This window comes from Carassius auratus, unplaced genomic scaffold (assembly GCF_003368295.1).
Source record: "Carassius auratus strain Wakin unplaced genomic scaffold, ASM336829v1 scaf_tig00032932, whole genome shotgun sequence".
Classification (NCBI taxonomy): Eukaryota; Metazoa; Chordata; class Actinopteri; order Cypriniformes; family Cyprinidae; genus Carassius; species Carassius auratus.
The window spans coordinates 5,001-25,007 of record NW_020526037.1 but is presented as its reverse complement, the minus strand read 5'-3'; the positions used below and the strand labels follow the sequence as shown (position 1 = coordinate 25,007).

Here is a 20,007-nt window from a genome sequence, read left to right as displayed (position 1 = left end):
TCATTTGGACAACTTTAAAGGTGATTTCTCAGTATTTAGATTTTTTTTTTTCCAGATTTCAGATTCCAGATTTCCAAATAGTCATATCTCAGACAAATATTTTCAGATCCTAATAAACCATGCATCAATGGAAAGATTATTTCCATTGTATTTCCAGATTTTAATAAAGATTTACACTTAAAGATCTTACTCTGAAGATCATGTGACACTGAAGAAAATTCAGCTTTGATCGCAGAAATAAATATAATTTTACTGTATATTCACATAGAAAACATACATTTTAAATTGTAATAATATTTGACAGTACTTCCTGTTTTTACTGTATTTTTGATCAAATAAATGCATCCTTGGCGAGCCGTGTATGTGTCAATGCAATTAGAAGATTATACAAGCTTTTCAAGCAAACATGTTTGACATAAAGTAGTCTTTGAATTTATAAAACAACAGATTTAATGAAAAGAAATGATGCTGAAACGTTAGAGATGCACAGACACAGACACTCGATCAAATGAAGTGTCATTTCCGTCTTTATGAACAGTGAATGTGTTTTATTTTCTGCAGTATAACACGAACCTTTGCCTCGGGCAAAAACAGAGAAGGTATCTTCCAGGCGCTGAAGGATCTGGGTTTACCCAGTGGAAAGGTCACTTTTACAGCACTTAACTTTCTCTCAGATATCACCTAAATACATAGATATTAATAATGTGATTATTGTAATGCTATGCCACACAGACATATAGTTGTGAACCACATGCATGAATTTTTAGTGATGTTTTTAGTGATGTTTAGTTTGTTTTTAGTGATGACAGTGAACTAAATACACTGTTTTCTGCATGCTGCATATAAAATACATCAAATTTAATATTATTTGTAAAAAATAATGTACATTTTATTTTATATACAAGTAAAAAAATATGATTATTTATAAAAAACATGTAGAATATAAATCTATCATTATCAATTGCATATGCATAATAAATTATGTTATTTATACATGTTTAAAATATATATTATTCATATAAATTTTTACAATATTTTAGATGTTTATATACCACACATATAAACTTTTTTTTTAATCTATAAACATAATAATAAAATACAATAATTATGAATAATAATTATGCTACATTTGTGGTTACATTATCTTTGTGTTTTGCATGTTCTCTTATGCAACTTGCATGCACACTTCATACTGCAGAAATAGTTTGAGTAATGTGTTAAAGACCATTAGCTACTAACGAGTTTACACGCTTCCAGCCGGTTTGTTTCTAATTGGAGAACTCATTGGTTTGTTTTCATGTTATTAACAGAACGATGAAATCGAGCATGAGATCTTCAAATTTGACAAGTTCTACAGCCTTACGCAGAAGATTTGCCCCAGAACTGATATTGAAGCACTGTTCAAGACACTGTAAGCATGTTTAAAATGCTTTTTAAAATACAGTATATTAAATTAATTAAGCAACAAATCTAAATAGCTTTACTATTCTAAATGTGTGGATTCATGTACATATTCTGTATTGATTGCTGTTTTAGTAATTTTATAAATAGTTTGTCAATGGTGGATTTTATCCATTACTGTATATTCATTATAAAGTCAAATTAACCTGTTTTTATTAATGCATGTTTCTTATTATGAAAGATTCATCAGTGCATGTTATTCCTAAATTAGATATATTAAACTATATTATGAATATTAAAATCTCTTTAATGTATTATAGCTTTGGAAATAGGATTTAATTAGAATAGCTTTTGAATGCAGTTTAAGAAATAGATCTGCAAACACCTTGTCATCGATGAACTGTAGTAGTTTACTGTTATGTTTGTCACTTTGCATGAATGGATGTTGTTTTGGAAGAGTTTCCCAGGAGTTACACAACACTAAACTGGACAGTGTTATAATTAATCATGCATTGCCTGAGGAGCTTGAATATTAAACTGTTAATCTAACTAGACTCCGTGAGAAACATGCAGCAAAATGAGCTGTGTATTTCAGTCACTGATGAACCATTCATAATAACACAAGAAACATTAAATAAAGGAACAGTTCACCCCAAAAATTAAAACCTTCTGAAAATGTCCTCATCGTCTTGCCATTAAAGATGTAGGTGAGTTTGTTTCTACATCAGATTTGGAGAAATGTAGCATTGCATCAGTGCCTCACCAACGGATGCTCTGCAGTGAATGGGTGCCGTCAGAATGAGAGTTCAAACAGCTGATAAAAACAAGAGAATAATTCACAAGTAATCCACACCACTGATTATCAGCTGTATTTAGACTCTCAATCTGACGGCACCCATTCACTGCAGAGCATCCGTTGGTGAGGCACTGATGCAATGTTACATTTCTCCAAATCTGATGAAGAAACAAACCCATCCTAATCTTGGATGACCTGATGATGAATAAATCAGCATTTTTAGGTGAACTATTCCTTTAGTCAGAATAATTCGGTTTTCTTCTTTCGTCTTTCATGTGCTGTTTTTCTTTTCAGCAGAGGAGACAAAAGCGATTATTTAAGCGTAGACCAGTTAGTCTACTTTCTGAACGAAGTAAGCAATTCTTTCCTGTAATAACTTTCAGTGTCCTGCATGTGAGCTGAGTTTTGCACATTTCTAACTCCTGGACAGTGTGTTTATTTCACAGAAGCGTCTGCTCCTTCACATCTGCATGCGATAACAATGTAATATTAGCCTGAATGACAAAATAGCCATTTTAAATCAAATGTTATTAAGACTTTTGTGCCTGTGTCTTTTCCTCTTTGAAGTCTTTAGTCTCCACTGTCTATTGTTTCAATTAACATTTCTCTTCTGCTTCTTCAAAGAAGCATCTAATTTTAAAGCGAGCCGTTCCTTTTGTTTAACTTTCAGCGTGTGTTTATTAAACAAAGATGCTCTTATCAAATCACTCGGGTTCCTTGATCTATTTAAAATAACCTGCAGGTTTCGTTCTCTTGCGTAGAATCAGAGAGATCCACGTCTGAATGAAATACTCTTCCCGTTCTTCGACTCTAAATGTGCTTTCCAAATCATACAGCGATATGAACCAGATGACAAACTGAAGAGGAAAGGTGTGTTACACGTTATTGTGTTTGCATGTATATTTATTATCCAAATGGTTTCTAATGTATTTGTTTTGTCTTTTATTCCTCATTATTACCCAGCTATCTGGAATACTTGATTGTGATTGGTCAGTGCCATATAATTGTGAATATAGTATTTGTGTATATATAAAATCATACAGTTTGTGTGTGTGTGTGTGTGTGTGTGTTTGTGTGTACATGTATACATATACATATACAGACCAAAAGTTGGGAAACATTACTATTTTAATGTTTTTGAAAGAAGTTTCTTCTGCTCATCAAGCCTGCATTTATTTGATAAAAATACAGAAAAAAATGTAATATTGTGATATATTATTACAATTTAAAATAATTGTTTTTAAATTTATTATACTTTAAATTATAATTTATTTCCATAATGCAAAGCTGAATTTTTAGGATCATTATCACATGATCCTTTAGAAATCATTCTAATATGATGATTCATTATCAAAGTTGGAAACAGTTCTGCTGCTTAATATTTGTTCAGAACATGTGATACTTTTTTAGGATACTTTGATGAATAAAAAGTAAAAAAAAAAAGAAAAAGAAAACAAAGATGCTATGTTTTTAAAATATACATATTTTGTAATAACAATATACACTACTGGTCAGTAATTTGGGGTCAGTCATTTTTTTTCTTTCTTTTTTTTAAGTACTTTTATTCAGCAAGGATGTGTTAAATTGATAAAAAGTGATAGTAAAGAAAATATATTATTAGAATTTTTATCTTTTTTTTAAATAAATGCAGTTCTTTTTAACCTTTTATTGATCAAATATATTAGACAGCAGAACTGTTTCCAACACTCATAATAAATCAGAATATTAGAATGATTTCTAAATGATCATGTGATCGACTGATGTTACATGTGACACTGAAAGCTGGAGGAATGATGCTGAAAATTCAGCGCTGCATCACAGGAATAAATTATTTTTTAAAAGTATATTCAAATAGAAAACTATTATTTTAAGTTGTAATAATATTTCACAATATTACTGTTTTTTCTGTATTTTTGATCAAATAAATGCATGCTTGATGAGCAGAAGAAACTTCTTTCAAAAACATTAAAAATAGTAATGTTTCCAAACTTTTGGTCTGTACTGTGTATACATATACATATACATATGCAATGTACTGTATAATTTACAATAGTTCCATGTTCAAACAGTTTCCTACCACATTTTTTCAGATAGTAAAATGTAATCTCCATTTATTTATTTGTTTGTTTTTGAAAAGCAGTTGTTTAATTATATGCAGACCACCCTTTGGTGTTTATTTTATTTGCTTATGTTGTATAGTTTTACTAGACAGTGTAATTAAATATTACTGTTTTGGTTTAAAGGCTTAAATTCATAGTTTGTTCGCATTGCTCATGCCTTAAAGTCACATTCAAATCTTATTATGTAAGTATACTTTTGTAATCTTGGAACGCCACCTAGTGTAGAAGTCCAGTAACTAATGTTGATTTCAACTGAAAACAGAGTTAGATAAGTTAAAGGACTGTCTTGAACATCTCATTAATAAATGCATGAGTCTTATGGCTTTGTGCAGGTCTGATGTCATGTGATGGGTTCTGCCGGTATCTAATGTCTGATGAAAACGCTCCTGTGTTTCTGGACCGGCTGGAGGTTTATCAGGAGATGGATCATCCGCTGTCTCACTACTTCATTAACTCGTCTCATAACACGTACCTGACCGGCAGACAGTTTGGAGGGAAGTCGTCAGTGGAGATGTACAGACAGGTGCTTCTGACCGGCTGCAGGTGCGAGGAGATGCAGAATATCAGTCTGATAACATTCACATTATTGCAGATGTAAAAAAAAAAAAAAGTCATTTATCACATTTCTAGTAACAATTTTAATTAATTTATTCTCTATTCATTTGTTTGTTTGTTTTATCTGCATTACTTAATGTTTATTAATAACTTTCTTAAAAACATATTGTAGCATTGTTACGAGGTTATCTGTTAATTAACTTTTTTTTACATGGAGAAATACCATTCATAATGAACTTTCATTCATACATATTCAAATGTGATTAAATTAAATTAAAATTAAAAATTAAAATTGTTTAATTTTTAACTTTTTTAAAATGTTTAAAAATTAAAATTGATTGTACATCTACATTGAAAACAGGATATATTATTAAAAAATAACCTATCAGTTAGCCTGCATGCATTATAAAGTGTTGCCAAATATTTATTTATGCGGGTGTTTAGATGAGTTACATTTGACAATGACAATTTATTTATATAGCACAATTAATTACAGCTTAAGGCAGGCGACCAATGTAGTGAGCGTAAAATAGGAGTATTATGCCTCCTATTTCTAACTCCACTCAAGAGTCGAGCCGCAGCATTTTTAACAAGCTGCAAACAAGACAAAGCTGTCTGGCTAATTCCAAAATAAAGTGAGTTACAATAGTCCTAGATTAAGTAAAAACATGAATTACTTTTTCAAAATCTTTAAAAGAAAGAAAAGGCTTCGCTTTAGAAAACAAGTGCAGCTGAAAAAGCAAGCTGTGACATCTGAATTTATTTTACGGTTGAACCCCTCATCGAAAAATTAAACCAAGGTTTTTTACCCATGATTTCAAACACGGGGACATCTCACCCAAATCCAGTTTTGGGAAATTTAGAAAATTCAGATGGACTAAAAACTATAATTTCACTTTGGCAAATAAACCTGGTTTCATACGCATAACAGTGAAATGACAAATCATGTTTACAAAAAATCGGGCCAAGAGGGAGCTTATAGAGAGAAAAGAGCAACGGACCTACGATAGAACCCTGGGGAACCCCACAGGGCAAAAAAGTATTACTCGCGTAATGTTCACTCATCTTGACTGAAAAACTCACCTGAATGACATGATTTTAAAAATATCATAAAGAACCTTCAAAAGCGCAGTCTCTGTAGAATGGCATTTACAAAAAATAAAAAAATAAAAATGACAAATGTTTCAAATAATGAATTATCAGCAAAAAAAAAAACTGTGTAACTGTGAAAACACTTTTTTTTCAGAATCTTGGAGATAAAAGGCAAATAAGAAATAGGCCTAAAGTTTACTAAAACTGATGAGTCTAGATTCAGTTTTTTTTAGCACTGGATAAACTACTATGCTTTTAAACTGTCAGGCATAATGCCAGATTCTAAACTGTGATTAATGATGATCAAAAGATATGGCGCAACGTCAATAAAAACTTGCTTAAATAAAAAAGGAGGGAGAATATCCAAAGACTAGCCCTAATATTTAAACTGCTCCACTATTTCCAACAAATCTGGAAGTGAGACTAGTTTAAACGGACTAAAAAAGTTAGCTGCAATGGAGGGAATAGATGGATTAAAAGACGAGGGAGTTATCCCCAGCCGAAGATCCCTAATTTTACTATCAAATTTTTTTTAATAAATTCTTCACATGATGGAGAAGAAACCACAGGAAAAAGACAAGCCGAAGGGTTGAGAGTAGCATTAATGATGTTGAAGAGAGTCTTTGGTCTAGAGCAGTCCTTATTGATAATATCTGACAAATGGCAACATTTTGCTTTTTTCAACTGCTTTACTATATTTAATCCCAAAGGAAACATGAAGCCTGTCCTTTTTCCACTTATGCTCCTCTCTTCTACAACATCATCTGAGAGAATGAGTAGAATCATCAATCCAGGGTTCAGAACGGGTTTTGGACCAAAAAGTCCTTAAAGGAACCACAGCATTTAAAACATTTGAATTTGACTTAACTTTCTAAATGATGAGAAATACCATTCATCAACTTTGATTCACACATTTGATTTTAAAATGTGATTGAGCATCTATTAATATGGAAAACAGTATATATTTTTGAAAAATACTTTATTAGTTAACCTGCAGATGCTATAAAGTGTTACCATATTTATTTATTTGGGATTATTTTTAAATGGGTAACACTTCGATAACTTTCTTTAAAACCAAGCATTATTACAACAAAATTGGTTGATGCACTTTTTAAACCATGAGAAATACATCAACTTTAATTAAAAAATTGTCAAATGTGATTATATGTCTATTAATTTGCATAAGATATGTGAATACCTTATCAGTTGCCACAATCATAAAGTGTTACCAAATATTATCAAATGTTGCCATATGCTAAAAAATTCTATATAGAAAGAATACTGTATTGCCAATGCACTTTGCAATTTTGCATCTTCCTGTAGGCTGTTGATGTATAATGTGTAAAGAGTGTGATTTGTGCAGCATCTGTTATTTTGAGTTTGTTTTGTTGAAAGTGTCAGTGGTTTAACTTGCAGGTGTGTTGAGTTGGACTGCTGGGATGGAAAAGGTGAAGATCAGGAACCCATAATCACCCACGGCAAGGCCATGTGCACAGACGTCCTCTTCAAGGTGAACACAAGCACAGAAACCTTCAGTGTGTGCATTCAGAATCAATATTTCTGTCTTTTTGTTTTGTTTTTCTCAGTAAATGCTGTAAAAGAATCTTCTGCAATTTCTCCGGAGCTTTAAATAGTCAATAAAATGTATTTATATCAATGCTTTAGTCTGAAAAACATTTACAGTATCTTATATGCAGGACGTCATTCAGGGAATTAAAGAAATGGCCTTCCTGACATCAGAGTATCCGGTGATCCTGTCCTTCGAAAACCACTGCACGTACGTATGTGCTTGGTTATTGTCCTTATTAATATCTCAAAAAATAGATTAATAAATTATTTTCATAATTTAAAGGATTAGCTCACCCAAAAATGTAAGTTTGCTTACAATTCTCAGGCCATCCAAGATGTAGATGAGTTGCATCATGTAGAGTTAGCATCACTTGCTCACCAGTGGATGCTTTGCAGTGAATGGGTGCCGTCAGAACGAGAGTCCAAACAGCTGATAAAAACATCACAATAATCCACAAGTAACAGTTTGAAGTTAAAAGCATTTTAATGATGGATTTGTTTCAGCTTTGGTCTTCTCCAGATGTTAACTGATGGACTGGAGCGATGTGGATTATTGTGATGTTTTTATCAGACTCTCATTCTGACGGCACCCATTCACTGCAGAGCATCCACTGATGAGACACTGATGCAATGCTACATTTCTACAAATTTGATGAAGGAAAACACATTTTCATCTTATTTTCATGTTTGTGTGACCTAATCCTGTAATAATTCTAAAAGAAATGCACAATATGATTTCACCTGTGCTGTGTTTCTCTCAGGAAACATCAGCAGTATAAACTGGCGCGCTACTGCGAGGACATTTTTGGAGATTTGCTGCTGAAACAGCCGTTAGATGATTTCCCGGTGTGTTTAATTACACTTTAAACCTGTCTGATATTGTGCGTTCGTTCAGAAGCCCGTAACAAAATAACTAGCTGAAGTTTTTCATGAACTCTGTCTCAGATGGAGGCCGGATCTCCGCTGCCGTCTCCAAACGACCTCAAAGGAAAAATCCTGATCAAGAACAGAAGATTAAAACCTGAAGTTGAAAAAAGTAGTGAAATCTCTACCACAGTCATTTCTATAGCATGCAAATAAAATTAATAGTTAGTTAATCATGTTCTGGTCTGGTATGTGTGATATTCTAGTCACACGTGCCATTTATAAATAAAGTAACTATGGTATTTTGGAAGTAAATATTTGTGTTTGTGAAGAAGTTTCATTGTTAGTATGTCAAGAAACGTAATTCCCAAGGTCTAAAACTCCTAGATAGTGATGTATATTAATGCACATTTATCAAACAGAACAGCTGGAGCACTTCAGGAAGCACATGGAGGCCGGAGAGCCGAGCATCTCCACAAACATGTCTGAAGATGAGAATGAGGAGGAGACGTCCACCGGTGAGCAAGAGTCGTTAAAATACAAAGCACATGTGTTAATTATTTGCTTGGTTGCAATACATTTTTGCACTGTGTTTAAAACTTGAGCTCTGATCTGTTTCCTTGCATACTAAGAACAAAAGATGGCTTCATCTAACACGTCTTACTTTGCATTCAGGCTATTCATTTTTCAATTAATGCATTCCCATAGTTTTTTTTTTTTTTTTTTTTTTTTTACATATTATGCTTTATGCATGAAACTATTAAAATGCTTCCAGCACCATATTCTATACATTTGTAAATTGACATATTCATGGTCATTTTCCAGTCTCTCATAAACGTGTTGTTTTCATTAACTTGAAACTATGTAAAAAAAACTACAAAAAAAAAAAAAACAACAACAACAAAAAATCTGTTAATTGAAATAAAACAAATGACATGAAAAACTCAAACTCAAAAACATGTACACTTAAATACTTTCATGAAAATTTTTAAATGAAATAAAATTGCTGTAACCTAAATTGAAATAAAGCAAAAAATAAATAAATAAATAAATAAATAAATAAACGTTTTTAGGATTACAAGATTAATAAAAACTATAATATATAATTAATAACTAATAAAAACTAATTAAATAAAATATAATATAGTAATATAGTAAAAAAAAAAAATTATGTGCTTTTGCCATTATACATTATATATGTATATATAATGGCAAAAGCACATAAAAACTAACTAACTAAATAAATAAAATTTAAATAACAAAAAATATAAAAATATTATATCTGCAATAAATATTCAAAAACACAGCGAACAAAATTACTAAAACTACAACTAAAATTAAAAATTCTAACTTAATTCTACTAAAATAATTAATTATATCAATTGATATTGTAGTAGTATTTATAATATAATAATAACAGTCTCAGATCAGTTGAACAGGATCATTTTGTTGCTGATTGGCTAACATTTGCATTGGTTTATAATCATATATTCTCTCGTGTATTGTTTCTACGCTACATACTAAAGTATTGCATTGGTATCACATTGAGTCTTTTCTCCAGTAATGAACTGTATGTTTTAATCTGTAGCGGAGCTGCTGAACGAAGCTCATCCCGAGCGGATTCACGGATGTCTGATCACTGAGGAAGAGAGTCGTGAGGAAGAGGCGCTCCGACCCAGAAAGGTCCTTACATCATCACCATTTACACAAATTCACACGTCTGCTGTTTGTTTCTGTTCCATGCAGAGATGGTTTGTATTAAAATGCAAGCACATACTGCACGCTGTAGTTTATAGTGAAGCATTTATGGTGCTTTTATCAGTGGTATTTGTCATTTATATTCTATTATAGTTTTTTTAATTACTTGCTTTTATCGGTGTTCTATTATAGTTTTAAATTTAAATTAATTTTCATACATATTTTCCCTTTTTATTTTTACAGTTTCGGTTAGTTTGTTCTTGTGTTTTTGTCTTTTGTTTAGTATAACCTTTTTATAAAACCTTTATTTATATTTATTTTGAATTTAATAATTTTTAGTCACTAAGACACTTAATAGTGACATAAAAACACAATAAAAGTATCTTAAAAGTGGCTTCCAACTGCATGGATTTCATTTTATGCTGCTGATTTATCTATGTTAATATCACTCATAAACCATTATAGTTTTAATTAATATTTTTTATTTTATTTGTATTATTATTTTTACATACAGGTAAACTCCCTTTTTTAAATAAATATATATATATATATATATATATATATATATATATATATATATATATATATATATATATATATATATATATATATTTTTTTTTTTTTTTTTTTTTAAATACACTCACTTTTTATTAATAATTAGAGTTTTTATTGCAATTTTGAATATTCTTTTTTTATTTTTACATTTTTACATTAAAGAGTTAGTCATTTTCTTGCATTTCAGTAATTTTTATTAGTTTCTTATGTTTATATAGTTTTAAGAACTTTTATTTCTGTTTGATTTTTTTTTTTTATATAAATATTTAAATAATTGAAATATATATTAAAAATACATGTAAATGAAAATACATTTTTTTTATATTTTTTATATTTTTATATATTTTTTATATTTAATTTTATTTTTAAGTTACACAAATATCTGCATAGTTTTAGTAAAAAACAATAATAATAATTGTTTTTCACAGGAGAAATTAAGTTGGGTGCGTGATCTGATGCTTTTATCTTTTAAAATAATAATTTCAGTATTTTAGATGCTTAAATTAAATTATTAAAGCTTGCCCCGGTTTACTTTATTAAAGTAACTTCTGACAGTTTTTTTTCTTCTTCAAAGATGAAGACAATCATGAGTTGATGTTATTTGGTGCGGAGTGTCATGACTTCACTCGAAGCCTTTTATCATGTTAATGTTCTGAAGAAGCTTTTATATTTCTGCCAGACTTCCTCATTACTGTCTCTTTCCTTCTGATGAGGGGGATCTCGCAGACAAACTCGAACTGTGTTGAGATCTGGAGCTTGTTAGCTAAACTAAGAGTGAGAACTGCTCGGACAAACACGGCACATTTCCTAATATCTGCATGATTGTCCTGGTTTCTCAGGCTGGTGAGACGAATGTGGCTGACGAACAAGCGCTGATTCAGTCGTACACGTATGTTGCGGCCACCACTAACATCCACCCGTATCTGTCCAACATCGTCAACTACGCCCAGGCCGTCAAGTTCAGCGGCTTTGATGAAGCTGAAGGCAAGCCGTTCATTTTGCTATAAAAAGACAATATTTAGATCTATAACATGCTCGTGCAAACCTATGTGAACACCAGGATTATTGTTAGCATTATTTATGTAGCATTATAGATTTTTGTGAGTCTTGAATAGTTTGAAAATTTTGAATTGGAAAAAAATTATATATTTATTTATTTCAGTTTTAATAATTTTGTTAAATGTATTTTTTTTAAAGAACTATTTTCATCTTATTTTGAGTAAAAAAGAAAAAATATATAATTTTGTTTTGAGCTTTTGTCACTTTTCGTTTTTATATTACTATAATTTTAACAATTTTTTTTGTCATTTTGTTATATGTTGCTGTCCTTTTATTAGTTTTAGTTTAATTGCTATATTTAGTTTTCATTTTAGTATTTTTATGGATTTTATCGTTGTATTATATTATTGTTTTTTTATATTACTACTTTTTTTATTTGAACTTTAGTTTATTATTTTCAATAATTTAGTTTTATGCTTTTGCCATTTCATTAGTTAAATTATATATATATGACTATTTTTTAGGTTTAATTCAAAAGTGTTGTTAATTTTTGACATTTTTTATATTTGATTTTTAACATTCCTTTTTTTTTTACTATTTACATTTTTAATTTTAATTGTTTTATTATACGTACTTTTGTCTTTTTTAATAGTACTATTGTATATGTTCATTTTTATTTTTGTAAAAAAAATTATGTGCTTTTGTCTTTTGTTTAATATATATATATATATATATATATATATATATATATATATATATATATATATATATATATATATATATATATATATATATATATATATATATATATATATATATATATATATATATAATTTAGTATATCTAATTTTAGTAGATTTAAAAATATATATTTTATTATTATTATTATTATTATTATTATTATTATTATTATTATTGTATTTTTTCTAAACTATATTTCAAAAATATTGCATTAGTTTCATATTCTGTATTTTTTCCCCCTAGTAGTGAGTTGTATGTTTTTAATCTTTTCATGTCCTCATCTTGTCTGTTTGTCCACAGAAGAAAATATCCACCACCACATGTCTTCCTTTAACGAGTCTGTCGGTTTGGGATATTTAAGGACAAACGCCATCGAGTTCGTGAAGTATCCTTTGTTTTGCCTGTTGACTCGTGTCTCATACACGTTCTGCCCTTTGAAAGTTCAATGCTGAATTAATGGTTCTCATTTAAACGTGCTCAAAGTATTTATCTTGTGTATTTATCCAGTGGTCCTCGACTAAAAACATGCAAAAAAACATGCAACATCGTGCAAAAGAGTTTGGTAACTATTGTGGAAATGCCTTCCTGGTACTTCTTAATAATTTATTCTGCACTAAAAGTGTCCCATATAACAGCGATTTTATTAATTTTAGCTGTTAAAGCTGTAGTTTGCGTCTGTGTTCCCAGGGGGCGTGTGTGTGCAGCAAATAAGACAGATAGTTGGCTACGGTTTGCAGTATTTTTTTGCAAGTACAGTTTAATGCCTTCTATTCACTGTTGTATGTACAATTTATGAATGAACTCTAGAGGTAATATTATTAAAAAAAAAATAATTAGTGAATTTTTTTTATTACATTAACGTTATTAAATTTTTTTTTTTATTGGAAAATTAAATATCATATTTGGAGTAAAATATATATAAAAAAATGCATGACAAAGCATTCTTTTTTATTATTTTATTTTTTATTTGTGAACTTATTTAGAATTAATTATTTAATTATTTTTTTAGTAGTGAATAATATAAAAAATATATTCATAAATTTACTTATTTTATTTCATTCAATTTTAATATTTTATTTATTTGAAAATTTAATATCAGACATTTAATACTGAAAGCTAATGTTTTATTTTTTATTTGTGAATTAATTTTTTTATATTAAACTATATTAACATGTTTATTATTTATTTCTTATCAGTAACTATACAATATATGCATATATATTACATTTATTTTATTTTATTTTATTCTGTTTTGATTTTTATTTATTAGCAAAATGATGTTTTAATGTTTAGTAAATTTATTTTTCCATTTGTCTATTTTTTTATTATTCAGTGTATTGTTTTTTATAATCTATAATTTAAGTGAATATAAAATTACATGCATATATTTATTACACTTATTTTATTTCAATTATATTTCTATTTATTATCAAACGTAATGTCAGACATTGTATACTAAAACCTAATCTTTTTTTAAAGCTTTTTATTTTTTATTGCATCTTTTATTTATTAAATTGTATAATTTTATTTTTATTATTATTATTATAAATTATAAATACTGATTTGTGTTCAAAGTCTGCAGGACCTTTTATCCTCACCAATTTATTTTCTTCATAATTTTTGATGAAGAAATGCCGTTTTTGATCCCAGTGTCTTTTAATCAGCTGGTGTTTCAGTGATTTCCAGCGGATGCATGAAATCATAGTGTGTGTGTATGTGTGTGTGTGTGTGTGTGTGTGTGTGCGTGTGTGTGTGTGTGTGTGTGTTCAAGTTCCTCCTAACTAAAGTGAAGTCTTCTGAAGCACATGAGAAGAAAAGCGTGCCTGACTGAGGTCTGGAGTTTCTAATGAGAGATCCGTCACATCTCTGCTCTGGTTTGCAGTGTGAAGCAGCAGACCTGCAGATAAAGCTTAGTTTAAAGTGTAGGGAACTCCCCAAAACCTTTCTGTTTAAGTTTCCTTGAATGAGACGCGCAGCTACAACAAACGGCAGATGAGTCGCATCTACCCCAAAGGAGGCCGAGTGGACTCCAGTAATTATATGCCACAGATCTTCTGGAACGCCGGCTGCCAGATGGTAGCACTGAACTTCCAGACCCCAGGTGATGCACACACACACACACACACACACACACACACACACACTCACACATGTTTGTTTTTGTGTAAAGTGTGTTCATCCCAGAGGTGTAATGGTTTTTATTCTGTAGAAACTGTATATTCTATGGTCCTTCACCAACCCTACACCTAACCCTAACCCTCACAGGAAACTTTGTGCATTTTTACTTTCTCAGAAAAACTCATTCTGTATGATTTATAAGTGTTTTGAAAAATGGGGACATGGGGTATGTCCTCATAAGTCACCCTCTCCTTGTAATACCTGTGTCATACCCATGTCATTATACACACACACACACACACACACACACACAATCATGCACACACACACACACACACACACACACTATCATCTACACACACACTATCACACACACACACACTATCACACATACACACACACACACACACACACACACACTATCATGTACACACACACTATCACACACACACACACACTATCATGCACACACACACTATCACACACACACACACACACTATCACACACACACACACACACTATCACACACACACACACACACACATACTGTACAATGTTCACTTGAATCTCACAAGAACGTAACAATTAGCAGATTTTCATAATGACTGCATTTTCTATTAAATTCAGTTTCCTCTTAAATTGTTGTTATTGCAATAAATATATTTGGAGTTATGCTATGGAATGATATTATTATTATTATTATTATTATACAACATTTTTCAGATTTAATTTTATTTAAAGGTAATTACTTTATTCATTAGAAAATTTAAAACCCATTATAATGAAAATGTTACAATCATAAAATAGTATTTATAAATTTTCATAATGATAAATTAATTTTCCATCATTTTCAGTATTGTAATGCATCTACATCATTTTAATTTATGGTTTTGTATAATACTTTATATTCTTAGTACTGTAATGCAGTCATATTTTTATTATTTTTTATTATAAACTAAAGCACACATTAATGTCAGTACAAATAAGAAAACATACCATGATGTAATACATTTCATTGACATTTATTTATTTATTTGTTTATTAATATTTGCATTTATGTATACAAATTAAATATTCTGTATATTGTGAAAAAAAAAAAAAAAAAAAACATTACCAAAATCAACAAATAGAAACTGCAATATAAAAGTTTGGAATTAGTAAAAATGTTTATGTTTTTAGCCTGCCTGTAATTATTTGATCAAAAATATGGTAAAAACTGTAATATTGTGAAATATTATTGTCGTTTAATAAAATAATTGTGTTTCCACAGTAATGGAAATTGATTGCTCAGCTGTGTCTTTAAATAAAAAGGACTAGAATAGTAATTTTCGTCTTGATTTTGTGGTAAAGTCTGTTCCTCAGTCGATCTGATTCACCTGTTGCTCAAATATTGAGCCGAAATAATCATAAATGTATTACTTTTATTTTATTACAGCAAATTAAACTAAAATGTAAAAATAAAATAAATTAATTTATTACATTTTGTTTTTAAAAGCATGGTAATATAGTAGATTTATTGATTTATTTACTTTTGAGTTTATTTTTAGTTAAATTTATTTTAAATGTTTTGTTTTTTGAATTGATTTTGTTTCTTTATAGCATTTTTAATAATTCTATTTATTACTAAATTTAATTTAAATTAAAATTTTTCCTATGAATTGATTTGTTCCAATATTTAAAAAAGCATGCATTATAATAATTTCAGAATTTATTTATTTATTTTTTATAAGTGGATTTATTTTATTTTAAGTTTATTTGATTGAGTTGGTTTCATTTTATTGATTAGATTTATTTTATTATATTGTAGTATTTTATGTATTTGCAAATACAATTTCGGGCATTTAATACTGAACCCTAACTATCAAATATACAAAGTGTCTTCATACTATAGTTAGTCCTGTGTTATTTAGTCTGTTCTAAGTCTGTTGTTTCTGTAGATTTGGCGATGCAGCTCAATCAAGGGAAGTTTGAATATAACGGCTCATGCGGGTAAGTTTAAATCATCTAATTATGCTATAAATCTACTAACTAACTTAGAGTTTTGCCTGAAAATGATGCTTTTTGCTTGCTGTTAATCGTGCTTGAAGTATTACATTTTCTGTGCTGGGAAAAAAAAAAAGATGTGGGGAATTTCTCATCTTTTACATCAAATTAAAAATTGAGAACAGTAGACAGGCTGGATGAGGAGCTGATTGGGTTTCTGACAGCTATTGCAATAATGAACCATCATCGGCTCAGAAACAACCAAATACTCTTCACACAACGATCGCTTGACAATGCATCATGAGTTTCACCCACAGACAAAACAGTGCTCCTTAAAGAGTTTCCTTCATCAGAACACACTTTCAGAACTTCAGCACTTCCGGAAAACTTCTCTTCAAAACTACTTCTTCATTAGAACTAAACTGCAAGAACAACATAACCATCAACATCTGACTCACCGTCCATGTTTAACCTGCAGAAAAACATGCTGCTCATTTAATATGCAAAGTATATTTGCTTGGAAATCTAAAAAAAAATAAATAAAAATAAACAGAAAGTTATTTTTTATTTTTTATATTAATATAATTTTTTATTATTATTAAATTAGGTTAAAATAAATTATGTATGTAAATATATTAGTTTTTAAAAACATAAGTATTTGAAATAAAAATACATTCAAATAGGAGTAAATAAATACATCTGTTTAAAATAAATACAATAGAATAAATTAACTCCAAATTAAATTAATTTATCATATACTGGAGAGAAAAAAAATATTTGTAAAATATTATTAATAATAATAATAATAATTATTAATTACATTAGATTTAAATAAATCATGTATGCAAATGCATAGTTTTAAATAAATATGTATATGTAAATATAAACAAAAATAAATACATTCAAATAGGAGCATATAATTACATGTTTAAATAAATACAATAATATTTGTAAAATATTAATAATAATAATAATAATTAATTACATTAGATTAAATAAATCATGTATGCAAATGCATAGTTTTAAATAAATATGTATATGTAAATATAAACAAAAATAAATACATTCAAATAGGAGCATATAATTACATGTTTAAAATAAATACAATAATATTTTGTAAAATATTAATAATAATAATAATAATTAATTACATTAGATTAAAATAAATCATGTATGCAAATGCATAGTTTTAAAATAAATATGTATATGTAAATATAAATAAAAAATAAATACATTCAAATAGGAGCATATAATTACATGTGTAAAATAAATACAATCGTTTAAAATAACTGCAAATTAAATTAATTTTTCACATAAAATTAACCATTTTAATAAAAATACATTAAATTTTTATTTATTTTTTAAGAAATAGAGTAAAAATAATGTAATGTAATATTTAATGTAGATTATTGATTCTGCTGATGCTGCTGTTTTTTATTTGATTTATTTTTTTGCTGTTTTGAACTGGTTTCTTCTTTAAAGCAGAGGCAGCAGCTGTCAGTGTTAATTTGCTCTCATCGAGTGCTGATGTGTGATCCACGCTGTGAGACACTGTGAAAAACTCCAAACATATTAATCAACACATTAATCACGCCAATGCGGCGCTATATCCATTAGCATTGCGTTTAGCGGTGTGAACTGAATATGGGACAGGAGAGACTTCATTAAATGGATCATTGCTTTAAGGTGAGTGTTGATAACAGCTCTGGACTCTCACAGGTTTCTGCTGAAGCCTGATTTCATGCGGCGTCCCGATCGCATGTTCGACCCGTTCTCAGAGACGCCGGTGGACGGAGTGATCGGCAGCCACCTGCAGCGTCCAGGTGTGTGTTCACTTTCACACAGTCCCAGCAGCCGTGGACAATCTGAACACAATCTGAAAATACTGCTTTACAGGCTCACAAAAGCACAGATTTTATTTTTTTTATTGTCAAAAATGTATGATTCATTAGTGAATCTGTCTGCATGTTTAATTTTTTTTGTTTATTTATTTATTTATATTTATTTGAATGCATTTCTGTATGTCCTTTTTCTCTTTAAATAATTTATTTGTATTATGTCTTAAAAATAATTTTTTAAATGTACTTATTTAAATCTATTTAAATGTACTTAAAAATATTTATTAATTGGTCCAAAAATTAAATGATTCATTTAGTGAATCTGTCTGTATGTTTGTTTGTTTATTTATATTTATTTGAATGCATTTCTGTATGTCTTTCTCTTTAAATAATCTATTTGTATTATGTCTTAAAAATAATTTTAAATGTACTTATTTAAATCTATTTAAATATACTTAAAAATATTTATTAAATTCTATTCATACAAATCTATTTAAATTATTCTTATATCTTTATATCCGTTTATGTAAAACATTATTATTTTTTATTTATTAGAATATATTTTATTTAATATATTCCATGCAAACCAGTTACAATTATTATTATTTTTTAAATATATTTAAAATGTATTTCTTAATGTGATAGATGGTTGGACAGATAGATAGAAAGAAATAGATAGATTCAAAAAATTAATATAAATGTGTTTGTATATATTTTAACATTTATATCTAATTATTATTTTTTTTCTATTTAAGATTATTATTTTAATCTTTTATATCTGCTTCTGTGAATATATTTGAATGCATTTAAAATGACTTGTTTGCATGTGTTTATTTGAATCTACCAGTATATACGTGTTAATTTAAATGATTAGTTTCAATGTATTTATTTGATTGATTTTTGAATCAGTCAACTATCCAATAGTCAGAAACATTTGTGGAAAATTACATTAATTGGTTAAAATGTGTTGGGTATCTTTCTTTAAACTACTGTAAGTGAAAAAAGACCCATTTCTGACTTAATGAGTTTAAACTTTATAACATGTTACCTGAATAATAAGACATCTGCTTTAATGCCAGACATTTAAACGAGTCTCTGAGAGGTTTGTCAGCACTAATAAGACAATAAAGCATGTTCATATAAAATGTGTCTGTTTTAGGAGATGCTCTGAAAGTGTTTGTGTCTCAGGTGATCTCAGGCCAGTTTCTGTCGGATAAGAAGATCGGCACGTACGTGGAGGTGGACAATGTACGGCCTGCCCACGGACACCATCCGGAAAGAGTTCGCACGAGGATGGTGTATGAACAATGGCCTGAATCCCGTCTACAGCGGAGAAGCGTTCGTCTTCAGGAAGGTGATGTCTTTGTCTCGACTCGGGTCACGTTCTGCATGTTCTCTTTCCTAAATGTAGCTCAGAATAACAGTGACATAATGACTTCACATCATTATCTAGAAAGTAAAAGACATGCAATTGTATAGTGCACTTTAAATTATATCTGCATGAGCTAAATGGAGTAGTTACTATAGAAGATCTGCTTTATGAAAGCTGCTGAGCGTCTAATTATCCTTACAATAAAACCTCACTGGTTTTGCACTGAAGTACAGTAGAGTACAGTACAAGTCTGAGCATCTCGGAGAGACTCAAACCATCTTAAAAAAGTTACATTTTCAGCTATA

At 29.2% G+C, this 20,007-nt stretch overlaps 1 pseudogene; it reads left to right on the top strand.

The window, feature by feature from the left end:
* The first annotated feature begins 418 nt into the window (after positions 1-418).
* Positions 419-20,007, top strand: part of LOC113081043 (1-phosphatidylinositol 4,5-bisphosphate phosphodiesterase beta-4-like) — a 24,407-nt pseudogene continuing 4,818 nt past the window's right edge.